We start from the raw sequence: 13572 nt of genomic DNA on the forward strand, positions 1-13572 counted from the left end.
CTCTTGGAGTACCTCCAGTACTTGCTTTGTTTGGCCCCTGCTAGGCAAGACAGGGTGGTTAGGGAGGCGAAAAGACCTCCTGAAACAGCCCTTCATGACTTGAACTTCAAGTTAAAGTCGAAGGCAGAAGGAGAGGGCGGAAGAACTGTCTTAGCCGTGGACACAGAGAAACAAAACCCTGCTGGTAAGTTCTGTACTGTGTGCAGTAGGGCTGGGCATTTAGGTAAAAAGAGTTGGAGGGCTAAAAAGGTGGCACCTCAGGCAGCCAAGGCCAACACAACTGCCACGTCTGGGTCTAGTACTTCTGGTAAAAACAGTCAGGCAAAAAGCAACCAAGTAACCAGCCCACCACAGCATAACCAAGCCAAGGCTACAAAGCCAAAGGTACAAAGGTGATGTGTCATACACAGGCAGTCTTCATTGCTCAAACTATTGTCCCATTGTCAATGCCAACAGGGAACAGCTAGGTAACATGGCGAATTCGGGGGAAGCTCAGAGCGGCACGCAGAAGTAACCCGAAAGATCGTGCAGTCCACCGATGTGTGTGTGGCAGCTATATAAAAGGTCACCCTATGGGTGACTATATCTGAGCTCCAGACACTGTTCAAGGTGCTTTGAAGGCATTACTTAACCTAAAATAGTAGCTGATGGAAATAGGAAAGTTACCTGACCTGAAACAGCAGCTGATTGATTTTGACAGTGAAGTTTTTGTACAAGCCTTACTTGGATTAGTCGAGCTTCAGACTGAACATATAGAAAGGCACATAGACAGGCTTACTAAATGGCACGGTTTTACCAAATGCAGATTCTGATCATTCCCAGCATGTTCATGCACGTATGAAGAGAGGACTTGTGGACTTTCTAGGTATCCTGTCTCTAAAGCTGCAATTGGGTAGACAGATGCATGATTTGGCATTGGCAGCAAATGCAAATACCAGGCTAATCGTACGCATGTATGAACAACTAGGTGAGTTCAATAACAAGGCTAACAAGATAATTGTGACTACCAACCATCTCGTAGAAATTGTGAACAATATCCAAACTAACCTACCAACCCTAATTAACTTAGTGTTAATCACTGAGTATCTACATGCTCTCAATGAGTCAGTCACCGCTTTCGAGTTGCATGCAGCCAATATGGTAGACAGCTTAGTTGATGCAAGTTTGAACAGGGATAATGCTTTATCGCTTCCTACTCATGTTTTAAGCAATGCTCTTGACATAGCTATGGTGATGCATGGACTTACGACACTTTTTGGTATAAATCAGCTTGAGTATTATTATCCACAATTGGAGGCCCAGTTGGCCCATGATGGCATCCTGATATTGGTATCTATGAGGAATGCTATAACATACCATGCATGGCGGTTCATTCCTTTCCCTTTTGCTTCTACTAACAACACACTAGTAATTTTGAAGGAGGATACAGAAGTGTTAGTTGTGTCTGATGACAAAAGGTACATAGCAGAAACGATTGTGGATGAGTTTGAGAAGTGTAAGGCTTCCTTTCTCGATCTCCATATATGTCCTGCTTTTCAGTTTGTCTTTATACCGTCAGAGGTAGAGTGTAAGATGGCCTTGTTGGACACGAAAACTTCCTATGCACTGCAACAATGACTTTCCAATCCATCTAACTGAAGTCAGTTTTCCATGGTCATGTACATGCAAAACAGTACTTCTTCTTTCCTGAGATAGAGGTTGCAACACTGACATGTGCATCACAACAACTGTTACTTAAAGTAGTCTGATACTATGTTGCACCCGATTTTTGTGAGCTACACAGTAAAGAGATGGTAATTCTACCTAACATGCAACATCTAGCTTTGTTGGTGAACTTCTCGTCTCAGTTACGACCCTTTCTACCTTCATTCAATACGTATTTCTTTGTTGAATGTAAACAGGTTGTCTCATGTATCAAACGGAATTGAATTTGTTAGTTATCTGAACAAGACTGATTTAAAACCATATGTACTGTCCTATCTTCCTTCATATCTTTCTCCTTCCTATTTTGGTCCTGGCGTTGATCTTCTACGTCTTGTGGTCTTGTCCTGTGTGTGTTTTGGGGGCTATTATCTGAAAGGCATTAAAGAGGGGAAACCCACTAAAACCACAGATCCATTCCCGCGGATTAGAAGTGGATCTGCCTGAGTAGTTAGCTACCCTACACATTGGTTAGGATACATGGTAGTTAGGACTACAATGTCGACGGTCATGTCGAAAATCTGTGGTCAAGCAATGTTCTGGTTCTGGCATCACATCCACAATGAGCTATGTCTCACGCTACTTATACATATTATATACATAGATCAGTTTATTCATATTTAATGAATATGTATTGTAGTGATGAGATAACTAACCCAATCAACCTCACTGTGAGTGTACTGTGGGAGAGAGATGAGAGGCCAGACATGCTAAGACCAGCACTTTTAGACGTAAGCAGGGAGAGTGAAGCAGGGTGAGAGAAGGATATAAATTCTGTATATATTTCAGTCTTGGGGAAATATATGTGTTAATATTACATAAACAGTTAATAATGCCTTATTGAGATGTATGATGTGTATGGTAAAGTTGTAACTTGCATCTACTCGTGTACATATCTCCCAGTGGCTGAGAGAGGGTGGCATCTCTTAATTTGATGATCTGTCCTGCTTCCCAGGGCGGGGCAGTGAGTGCAATCAGATACACTCTAGCCATCGCCAGAAGTAGACGCTCTATTCCGTTGTTCTCTCTTGTCGCAGCTGTACTTTTCTGTGGCATAATAAAGAGAGAGAAACACATCTGTTCCTGTTTTTTTCTGATTCACCTGCATGCTACCTGCTCCAGATTCATGGGCTCATCACCACCAATCTCGGCGGCAATGTGGCAGCAGAGACTAACACCGGGAATATTAATTTGGTGGCCAGCTGTGGAATTCAGTTGAGTCTACGCCTGCAGGAGCACTGTCTCTCTCACCCAGATACTTGTTTCTTAGACTGAGAAGTGCTTGATTATGCGAGCCACAAACAGTAACTACCGGTAGGTATGTCTATAAACTGAATGAGAGCTTACTGGCTTGCTTCGGAATGAGAGGGAAATTTAACAAATCAAGAACTAACGGATAAGAATGTGCTGCTTCGGCCAATGCTCATGAATGTGAGGTGCTGGTTTATGACCATGTTGTGGAGATTGTTGCTATACTTTGTTTTTTCTTGGCCATGTTGGCTAGTAGTGCTTATCACATGCCCATGGTGTCTTGTTTATGACCATCAACTTAATGTTTTTGTGATCTAACGGTGCTTTTTGTCCATATTGTGTTTATAATAAAATCATATGGAGATGTTTTTTGACCATGTGGTGATTATCATAAGCATTTTTTTTTCTTTTTTGACCATGTGGTGGTACTTTTTGACGGTGTAATGGTATTTATGAACATATTCATGTAATGGTGTTTTTTTTATCATGGGGTGGATTTATTACTATGATGTGTTGTCATATGACCATATAGTGCTGATAATGACCATGATCATATTATGTATATGACAATGTGGTGAGGTTATGGACCCATAAGCTGGTGATTATAAATATGACTGTCTAGTGATGTTTATTACCATGTGGTGTTACTTATAACCATGCTCATATGGTGATGCTCATGGATAATTGATAAAGTTATGACTATGATGTGAGGTTTTGTTACCTTATCGTGGAAATTAAGTGATGTTTGTGATCATGGCAATGTTGTTATGCTTATGATTTACTGTTTTGCATTCTTGCCAAGTGTTAGTGTTTATGATCATGTGAAGATTTATGACAATGAATTGGTGTTTTATGACTATATGGTGTGCTGATAACTATGTGGTGGACGTATGGTCGTGGTAGTGCCTTACGATGTAGCTCTTGTGTGTGTGTGTGTGTGTGTGTGTTTTTTAATGGGGTGGTGTACATGACCATGTCTTTGTGTATATCGATTATGCCCATGTGATGACAGTCATGTTCATGATCATGTGGTGATGTTTGCTAGGTTTTTATGATATCTCTTGTGGCAGTGCTATGTTAAGGAGGTGGTTTTTATGATCCAACGATATTCAGAAGCAAGCATCTCTGTGAGACGCCTTTTCCACTCTGACCATTCTCAAGAAAAAATACAGAAAGAATGTGAATGCTGGAAGGGTCTGCACTGTCTTCTCTGTCAGGCTGATTTCCATTCAAGGTCACCAGTAAAGAATCAATGTCAGAATTCTATTTAATGTGCTGTGCACTATCGAGTTGTTTATATGAACTTTTTTGTTACCAAAGCCACGAAAGAAAACATATCGGGATTTCTCTCTCTCTCTTTCTCTCTCTCTCTCTCTCTCCATGAAATGTAGGGCAGGGACACCATAGCTGGTTCTCATGTGGCCAGTTATATACAGTAAATATCCCTATCCTTCCTCTCTATCCCTCGAAAAGGAAATTGCGAACTGTAAGAGAACAATTTCAGTCTGCATTCCACTGGATTGAAGTCTTGATGAGACTGGAGTCACAACAACAACAACAACCAAAAGAACAATATTAAATACAATAATAATAATGATAACAACAATAATAATAATGATGATAATAATAATAATAATAATAACTCGAACACCGTAAAAGTGTCCAAGGAAAATTTCGATGAAGAAAAACTTCCCACATTCACTGCCTACTCCTTTAGCCCCACCAGAAGCTGAACTATAAAGAGACCTTGAGACCAAGGTCACTGATATTGTGCATGTCTCCAAGCCACCAAGTTTGATGGCTCTAACTTTAATCCCGCATGGAAAATTAGGTGACATCCGGAATATCCGGAAAAGTCCCGATTTCTTACCCCAGGTGATCTTAAGGAATATGCAACTGATTTGAACCATGTCCTCTTCACACTGATCCTGTTTTAAGGTTATATCGTAGAAAGTTTTCAGCTTCCTAGCTTAAACGTTCTTGAAATAGTGTGGCTGACTCGCTTTTCTGTGTTCCGGACGGTATGTTGAGATTCAGTTGACAGAGTACCACCATGTTTAGCCAAAAGAAGCTGACAGCTGTCCAACCAAGATGATCAAGTTTTGAAGGCTCTAGGGCATATAGCCTTTAAAATACTGAAGTTCTGAAGTAAGTAAGTAAGTAATAATAATAATAATAATAATAATAATAATAATAATAGCAACAACAACAACAACAACAACAATAATAATAATAATAATAATAATAATAATTCATCCATCCATCCATCATCCAATTCTACGTTGCCCCCTGAGGAGCGTAGGAGCCCGGGGCTAGGCAAGTTGGTTCTGACATTTAAGATGAGGTGAATAATAATAATAATCATAATAATAACAATAATATTAATAATAATAATAATAATAATATTATTATTATTAATGATACTAATTGAAATAACAGCGTGGCGAGGTGAACCCAACACCACCACCCCAGGAGGATTGACGGGGTGACACCCACCCCACAAGGGGACAATGGAGGGACTAATATACCTGGGCCAACGTCCAGGCAACAACAGCGTATCTCCCTCGCGACCCGGCGCCCCTCTTCCACGCAGCCAGACCATCCGGTAGTGCACAGGGAAAGTACACTACTCTCCAGCAGAGGGAAAGTTCGCCATAATCAGGGTGGGACTTGCAGTGGCAAGTTCCCAGGCGTATCCTCGGTTGCTGAGTCTTCTGGATCGGCTCCATAACTAACTGAGGGCTCAGGGGGAGCCTCTAGGGTTGCTATTCCCCTGCCTAGACTAAAGGAGGGCACGCTCCGTCAGAGCTGTGGCAAAAGCCAAGAGAGTACATCCGACCTATTCCACCCGACGTTATGGGCACAGGACTTTCCCAGACGGAAGGAGGGCACTCTCCACCGGAGCTGTGGCGAAAGCCAAGAGTGTACATCCGACATCTTCCTCCTGACGTCTCCAGGACAGGTATTCCCAACCCGATGTAGGGAGGACACACTCTGTCGGAGCTGTGGCCTAAGCCAAGAGTGTACGTCCAACCTCTTCCTCCTGACGTCCCCAAGGCAGGAGGCCCTAGCCCTCCGACAGGAGTGCCCTTGCACCCCTGTCCCACGAAGGAGCACAGGCAGTGCCCGACGGGGCTGTCTGATGTAGGGAGTCCTCTCTGGCTCGCCTCACCACCCAGGTGTTAGACCGAGGTGTCACTTCTTCCAGCTCTCTCCTTGGAAGGCTGGAGTTTCTCAGGGTCCCCTCCTGAGTCCGGACCTGACAAGGCCCGGAATCCAGTCCCTGCAGCCCGGGTCACCACAGGCACTGACGGGCTCTGCCAGGACCAGAGGCCACAGTTCTACCCTGTCGGCCTCCCCCTGCAGCTGAGTCCGCAGTCCCCGGAGCCAGCGAACCTCCCCAGGTGCTTGCCAAGGCCGAGGGGCCTCCCCTGATGCAGGTGGCCGCAGTTCTCCCCTGACGGCCGCCCCGGACCGGGGTACAGGCCACCCTACCTCGGCGGCACCCTCCTCCCGGCCGACACTTAGGCCGGGCCTACATCAGGCCCTCCCCCGGACCCCAAAGACGACCAAGGGCCGACAGCATACTTCCCGACTTCTGGCCCTCTTCAGGCCCAGTCCTGAGAATCCTGCCTCCTGCAGGGCCGACGCGGCGAGAAAGTTGCCCCAGATGCCGCCCCATTACTCCGGACTAGTGGCAACTCCACGGGCCCCACTGTTCTGCACAGCTCCCTGGACGGGCTGCCTCCCATGCCTGGCCGCCGCCTGGAGCTCTCTGCATAGGCCCTCTCCCCCGTGGGCCGTGGTCTCCTCTCCATCAGAACAGTGAGTGACAGGTCTCGGGTTATATACCTCCCCAGTGTTGTGAATTCCCCCCCTTTCTAATGAACTACCGGTGAACTGTTCTCTGATGTTCCTTTCCCCTATCCCCCCTCCACACACACACATACACACACTGTGTTCAGTGTTCCACCCCCCCTTGCTGACGAGTCAAGCTCCTGTGAATCACGTGCGAGTAGAGACACCCCCCCCTTCGGACAGGATAGACGAGCCGGCATCACTCACGTAACACAGCAATATCTCTGTACTGGACCCTCCCCCTCCTTCCTCCCCCTGCCCCCGCCCTGGCCCCACAGAGAGAGACCCTCCCTATCCTCAGGAAGCCCCTCGCTCCCCGCTTCCCCCAGTGTGACCTACGATATACTGTATTCTCGGCCTGTGTGACGCGTATATAGAGGCTAAGTTAGCTAAGGACTGCTGTACATGTCACACAGAGATAATGTATTAACTAGGACCCGTCTAGGTCACGCAAGCACCTAGGCTGAAGGGCTGTCCCTGTGGGTATACTGGGTAATGTTGTATGTAAACCTCTTTGTGTTGATGTATTATCTATATTGATGCAATAATGCCTGTGATACTGTGAGGAAATAACCCAGATGTGATATAAAGGTGCTGAACTAGATGGACAGTGCTTCAGACCAATATCAGTGTAAGGCATTGTGTAATTTCGACTCTGGCCATAGAATATTGTGTGTATAATTGTTTCTCTATAAATATATTAGTGTATTTGTTCACCTGTGGTGTTTGTGTTTCCCTTCCTTGCTAGTGCTGACCCGGTCAGAAATTAAGAACCCCTAGTTGCACCGTGACTGGACCTGAGAAATCGGGACACAGAACACACTGCATAACACTAATAATAAAAGTTCCCAGGGGGATGTGGGAAGTTCTAATTATAACTGTGGGTGAAAACTTTAGAGTTAGATAATAGCACGGAAGGTGGAGTGGGCCTGGAGATAAGTACCAATTAATAATGGGGAAGCGACTTTTTTTTTTTTTTTAGAGACTCCTGTAGATCAAGCATAAATTAGGTGCAACAAGAATAAAAAGACTTTCCAAAAAAAAGTTTGCATATCATCCAAGCTTAAAATGCATTACAATTTAAGAGGCGGAACCACCACATTCACTTAGGGCATGAGATGCCTCAGGACCGACACTGACTAGAATAATTTATGAAATTGGCTTGAATGAAAGAAGCAGAGAGAGAGAGAGAGAGAAATTATAAAGTAGGAGAAGAACAGAGGTGAGTATATAAGGGTCAGTGGATAGAAATGAGAAAAGTTGATCCAGTGTAGGGAAAAAATATTTGGAGACCCTTTTGACGGGGCCAGCTCGTGCAAAATGCTGTGTCAAGCAACTGATGATGATTTCCAGATGTGTGCTTTATCGTGAGTAGTTACTTACGGAACAAGGGAACGCTTTAATCATTCCCTTTTTAAGTACAAGCGTTTATTAGTAGCGAACTATCTTCATAATTTCAGGAATTACTCAGTATATTCCACTGAAAATTTACAAGCATAATATGGCATGAGTATAATTCATCTCTTTTTTATTTTCATCAGTGCCAGATGCACCGATATATAACTGAAGGTAAACAGTGCTGTAGCACAGTTTCATCCAACTTACTGTTTGCGATATTATTGTAGCTAGTGTGCCATCGTTGCCAATTATTTATTATGCACATTTTTTTTTTTTTTTGAATGAAGAAGAAACCAAAGGCTAGAAGCCCGGAAACTGTTTCCCCGGAGAAAAAAAAAGTGCAAACACGATGGTAGAAAGCCAAGTTCAAGGTCCGTTCATTTCGAGATGCCTGGACACACTGTGTTTAAAAGATTGGAGGACATAGGTTGTAGGAAATACAGACAGAGGAAAACAGTTTCAGAGCTGACCTGTTGCATACATGAACGACTGGGAGTAATGGTTAATTCTTGCATTAGAGAGTTGGACAGAAAAAGAATGAGAGTTTATTGCTAGACGGGTGCTATGCACCCGCTGCAGCGGTGGAGAGATGCAAACAGACAATTCAGAGGAGCAGTGACCATTGAAGCAGTGAGAGAAAAGAGATAAAGGTTAAACAGTACAGCGAAGAGATAGAGGTTGAAGGGAGCCAGTATGGGGAGGATAGATAATGAGATGAAGAGCATTTGATTACCTTGTTGAAAAGAACTATATGTGGGGATCCTCCCCACACATGAGAGGTGTACTCACTGCAGGGGCAAATAAAACAAGTCAACAACTATGCAGGGGTAAAGGAGGCACGGAGTCAACTTAGCACACCTAATCTCTTGGATGCATATCTTATGAAAGATAACATGATCTTTCCAAGATAAATCCCGAGAGAATGAAACCTCAAGTATGTTTAAAGATGATGCAGGATTGAGCTAGTGTTAAAAATTAGAGGAAGATTTTGATGGGTCAAAAGATGCAGGAATTGAGTTTTTGATGCACAAGAAACTATGATATTACTTTTACCCCAGTCAGAGACACAAGCCAAGTCAGACACTAAGTGTGCCGAAGCCTCATACTTTCTCTGTCGAAGTAGCTGTTGAGATGGACGCTGCAGGAAGCTTATGGAAAGGTGAAGTGTGGAGTCATCAGCATATGAGTGAACAGACTCAACCGAAAACCTCTGAGACATCAAGCGCAATGGCAAAGCTTTGCCAAAGTCCCGAAAAGAGGACGATCAGGAGTCTGAAAGGAAGGTGAGCAGATTGCCCGTGAAGCATCCTTTGCAGATCCCATTTTGATGATCAGAAAGAAGGTTATGAAGGAAGAGGTGCTTTAAGATTTTTTTTTTGTTAACAACAGATTCAAGATCATTAGAAATACAGGACGTTAAGGCAATTGCGGAATAGTTAGGTGGCTGGGAATGGCCACCCTTTAGGACAAGTCGAAGGAGAGCAAAATTCCAGCAAGAAGTAAAGGTACAAGTTGACAGAAAAAGGCAAAAGAGTTTTCCTAGGCAAGGATGTAAGCACAGAAACACAGCATTTGTCAACAACAGGAGGGACTCCATCAGGCCCATATGCCTTGTTCTTACTGAGCCTAATGATGGCAGAAAACACATCAATTGAAGAACTTTTAATATCACCCACGAGGAAGGCAGAGGGGGGAAGTGATGGAGGAACAACACCGGAATCATCTAAGGTGGAATTGGAGGAAAAGTTTGAGTGAATAGTTCTGCTTTATCAGTAAATAAAACGACTACAGTCATCAGAGTAGAAAAGAGGAGGCAAGGATGATGAAATAAAGTTGTTACAAAGGTTTTTGGTAGTGTGCCAGAAGGAGCAGGAAAAATTGGAGTTGAAGAGATCAAAGCATTTAGTACAAATTAAATTATCTTTTGCAGTGTGAAGAGCAGACTTACCACGATTCCAGGCAGCAGCATAAAAGAGATGATATTCAGGGATGTGTTGGCTCTGGTACCTTTTGAAGGTCCTCTTCTTGTTGAATACAGCATTAGAATAAGCATGATTAAACTTCTTTTTTTTTTTTTTTTTTTGCATTAGTCACATGATAGGAGAAAGGAATGGATGCTTCTGTGTCTGAGAAAATAATAACTCCGTAAGGCTCAAGACACACTCAGATGGTGGTCAGCCATGGAAACAATAATCATATCAAAGAAAATCAATTTAGTACTGCAGGAAGGCATTCCAGTTTGCAGCCCCAAAGTGCCAAAGCCGCCATTTTGGGGGAGGGTCCACTGGCCTTACTGATGTGATAGGTCAGGTTAAGGTGATAAGGTTGTGATTGAAGGAGTTCATTGGAGAGAAAAGATTAACAGCATATGAAGAAGGCTTAGTTGTAAAGAAAGGATCAAGTATGTTTGAACTCTGTCCAAGGCATTCGGGGATATGAGTAGGGTGCTGTACAAGCTGCTCCAGGTCGTTAAGGATAGAAAAGATATAGGCTTGTTCACCAGGTGGCTCAGTTAAAGGAGAAGAGAGCCACAGGTGGTGGTAAACATTGAAATCACCTAGAATGGAGATTTCAGAGAGTGGAAAACTTATAGAATGTATGCCATCTAACAGGTAAGATAGTCAGAATTTTTCACAGCCAATAGAATTATGGGATAACTAAACAGCACATATATTTTTAGTCAGAGAATGACAGGATAACCCATGCCAGAGAGCAAAGTATTCACAAGTTTCAAGTTCAGGCATATGAGAGCAAGATATGTTGCTGCCTACATATACAGAAAAGACACCTTTGGCTTTTAAGTAGGAGAATACATAGAAGGGTTTACTATCAGTCGTCTCCGACAGCTGAGTCTCAGTAAGGAAGAGTATGTGTGGTTTAAAGTAGGCGAGGTTTAGAGGAAGAAAGGTGGTGTTCAACAGAGAGAAAATGAGAAGAAAGGCCGTGAATGTTAGAGAAATGAAGAAGTGAGTCAGGCAATGGTTCCAAGCACGTCTCTTGGTCATGACCGGGAGAGGGGCGTGTGATGGGAACTTTTATGCCCCCTTCCCCCAGGGGACTCCGAGGCTAGGTGTAAAGATGCCATTTTTATTTTATTTTATTTTTTTGTTTAGAAAAGGAAGTGTGGAGTCTAGTGCGCATGTAATTTGGTGTTGACAGTTGAAGGAAATTGTGTAGGAGCATATGCTGGCCTAGTCTCTCTGTTACTGAAACAATGAAATCATTCAACAAAGGGAGATGATCAGAAGCTAGTCCCGAGAGCTGCTGAAACAAGAGCTCCAACTCTCCCTATCATCGGCTTTTCATCCATCTTGGGAGTACAAGTACTGCCCTGTTCGAATGGTGTTACCGTCTACTCCCTGTGCTTTGATCTCCCAGGGTATATTATAACTTTGTGTAATGTCATCAGCATACATGATGCAGAGACACCCGTGTGTGAGAGGAAGATATCTCCGGTATATGCAGCATAGAGAGTTGGTGACAACATACTACCCTGGGGAACGCCACTTTTGAAGTCGAATAAGTCACCAATTTAGTCTTGGTAATTTGATTTTTGCAGTTCTGTTTGTGATGAAGTCACATAAGGGTTTCTCTATGATAGATGATGGCAGAGTTGAACAATTTTGTAACTGAGTCCAGGGTGCCAGCCCAGTCACAGGCCTTGCTGACATCTCTAACGATGACGCAACATTGTCGGCGTTTTGACAAGGTCTGGTCTCTTAGGTTGAGGCTATAGCTTTTGACCTGTCACGCTGACTCTGATGCCGTACTGCCACTCATTGTAGAGTCTATTAGACTCCAGGTGAAACCTGAATCTTCCGTTAATTATTCTTTCTAAGAGTTTGCCAGGTACTTCAATCGTGGAAATTGGGCGGTGGTTAATTGATTGTATCTGATTTACTCAGCTAGGGAGTCACGGACAGCAATGGTTCTCTGAAGTGGTCAGGAAAGTAACCAGCAGACAAGGTGGCATCGTATATGTTAAGGAGGCACTCAGTGTTCTTCTGAGAGCTTTGGATTCAAACCAATTTGTTTATTCTAGATCGTCCAGGAGAAGTGTTTTTTTTTTTTTTTTTAGGAATGTTCTCAACTTTGTCAGCGTGAAACGTCTTGTCAAAATGTTGTCATCTGTCTTCTGTTATTTATTATAGTTGGCTGTGTGGTATGGCACAGTTCAGTGTTCCTGTTCCAAAACTGTAGTACTGGTTGTTCTGCCTTTTCTACGTCTATGTTGTCATTGTCAGTTGTCCATGGGTGTTGCGTACTTTTACTCTTGTTAGTCTGTAAGGTTAGGTGTTTTGCTTCATTGTTGTTTGACTTTTCTCCAAAATCTAGCCGAGTCTCTCTACTTGTTGGCAAGGTTCATCATTTTTCTCTCCCATTGGTTGTCACTAATGCACTGACAAAGGTTTCTGATATCTTACTGTAGTTGTCTGTACTCTGTACTCGTCATTCGTAATTGTTTACTCCTTGTCGGCCGGCTTTGTTGTAGGGGAGAGTATATATTGCTTGCAGTTATCTTCCTGTAGTTGGACTGATTGTCTATGTGACGTGACTGTTATGGAGGTAGTCGTTGAGATGGTTGTGTGCAAGGCTCGGTTAACCGCGTCTTACTGTCAATATAACGTTTTTAATAATGGTCACAAGGTTGCTCCAGACTGTGTTTTCATAATTACCTCCCAGTGCTCGATGTTCTGCGTTATGGTCTCCCAGAATTAATACAGGGTCATTGTCTTTATCTAACTTATGGTAGTCGGGAAATGGTAAGTATGGCCATCTATGGGGGAAGGTAAGTTGCTGCAGTTTTTATTGGGCCATTAGTGGTTTGTACTTTGATGGTAAGTGTCCATAATAAAATCGTTGTCTAGCTGAAGTCTAGTCAGGCCGTGACTGATCACGATGCCAGACCTGCCATTGTCGTAACAGGAAGTGTGAAGCTTGTGGACGGTGTAGTCATATATCTTGAGGCTAAAACTACCCCTAATGCCGTGACTACTGAAGAGAACATTGTGCGCCATCGTCTGGTAAAGGGTGTTTAATATAGTTTTTTGAGCAGGCCATTGTAGGATGTTGTGTTGTACGACCTTTGTTTTGTTCATTATTTTTTTGTTTTACTCTTTTTTTTTTTTTTTTTGATTCTCTGAAGTCTGTATTGCATTGTTAGATCTAGGGGTGTTTGTTAATTGTTGTAGTGTAAACTGTTTCACGCTTGCAGGAAAATACAACAATAGTTTCCTTCTTGACACCTTCAGTGAACGAATCATCGCATACTTCACAGCCGTGTTCTATTTTAACTCTGGTGATGTTGATGGCACCTTTCATTTGCCCTCTTGACATCTTCGAGGGGATGGTTTCAGCAGTTTG

The sequence above is a fragment of the Coenobita brevimanus genome, chromosome 13 (assembly GCF_032717465.1).
Source record: "Coenobita brevimanus isolate Jiangsu-jjx chromosome 13, ASM3271746v2, whole genome shotgun sequence".
Taxonomy (NCBI): Eukaryota; Metazoa; Arthropoda; class Malacostraca; order Decapoda; family Coenobitidae; genus Coenobita; species Coenobita brevimanus.